This window comes from Cornus florida, unplaced genomic scaffold, assembly GCF_030987335.1.
Source record: "Cornus florida cultivar Cherokee Brave unplaced genomic scaffold, ASM3098733v1 CherokeeBrave_3.0.0_Hap2_Chr06, whole genome shotgun sequence".
Taxonomy (NCBI): Eukaryota; Viridiplantae; Streptophyta; class Magnoliopsida; order Cornales; family Cornaceae; genus Cornus; species Cornus florida.
Window position 1 is genome coordinate 2,953,762 of NW_026775576.1, and position 1,698 is coordinate 2,955,459.

Genomic DNA, 1,698 nt, shown 5'->3' on the forward strand with positions numbered 1-1,698 from the left:
TTGAGCTCAGAAATATGCTCAAAGAATTCACAAGAGTAGAAGACCAAATGGAGGCATGTTGCTGTGATTTTTGCTGGTGCAGAAGCTAGTTTGGAGGTTTGAGTTTGGTCTGAGCTTGATGTGGTGCTGAGATAATTTTGAGGCAAGTATAACTTATTATTTTACATCTGCAAAAAATATGTTTGTGACCATCTTTTCGTTGCATTTGATTTTAATGTCTCGGACTTGGTGTTAGCCTTTTTACTGGTTTAGCTTGTTGATACAACTTAATATCACTATATATTTCTATGAGTTGCATTATTATCATCTGACCAAGTTTCCATAGTTGAATCAAGGCTATTGAAGTTGAGGGTTGCACATAAATAAGGTTAATATAGAATTTGACCTTGTAAAACCCTAGTTCTTGAAGGTTCTACAGAACTGAGCTATATATGAGTTGTAATTGTGTATTCATGTTGTATTCATCTTAATTATCATTTGATCATGTTTGTAATGAAGATACAAGGCTATGGATTTCATTTCTAATTTCGTGGGACACGAAATTCCCATTTTACCCTTAAAATCCTAGTTTTGGCAAAATTAAGACAAGGTGTTTGTATTGATACTTTGAGCTGATTATTCATTCTTATCATGTGTAATAGCTTAAGTATTGTTGTAATACATCTTTTTATATGTATTTGGTGAGCTGTGAGAGCTTGCAGGGTCCAAGAAGGTTTGCTTTGGACAGGGGGAATGCAGAGTGCAGTTAGTGGTGCTAGTGTGTTATCTTGTACAAAGGTATGTGCAGAGAGTAAGACAGATGAGTCTGTAACTACTTCCATGCAACTAGTGGATATTTCATTGGCTAAGGCCAAGAACCAAGGGTTTTCCCTATTGAGAGGGTTTTCCTTATAAATGCACTGAGTACTTATAAGTGTGTGCAAGCTTATTGAATCTGTCATCATTTTTGTCACACTATATTGATCAAACAAAGAAGAAAAGTTTTATACAAGAACCAATTCACCCCCCTCTTGGTTCGTCAGATACTACTATCCATTCAAGCTCACATTACAATAAAGTTGTGAAACTTGGAACCGCACGAATGTCACCACGTGGAGTCCGTGAATCAAATCATAAGCAAGAAGGGATCAATAAGCCACTATAGAGATGACACGTGGTGAGTTCGATGGGAACTTGCCGCACCAGATTAATATTCCAACAACTGGAAAAGAAAACTACATTAAGGGTTGAAAAATAAATGTTACCATGTAGGTGGTTCCACTAAGAAACTCAAGTCTGAAGCGTGAAACAATGTAGATGCTAACACATGGTACTGAAGCCAAGGTCAAGGGTAAGTGAGATCTGGTGAGATGAGAGTCCACCAAAAGGGCACATGCAATATATAATTGTTACATAATGGATATCAGATTATCCATATAAAAGGGTCAAATTATATTTGACTATGTCAAATAAGGAGGTGACCGTCCACTCCTATAAAATCTTCATTTACCGTACAAATAGGAGTTGCTCCTTATACATGGAATAGGTGTGTACACGAGAAAATTAAGACTAGGTTCATTAATAAAGAATTTAGGAGTCTTGAGTCTTGCTAAATTATAGCAAACTGGTTTATGAATTAAATCATGGGTGGCTATTAAAATTAGCGGGGAACGTGTATATATACTTTGGCATATAAACAAAAGAAGTTCTATATGAATA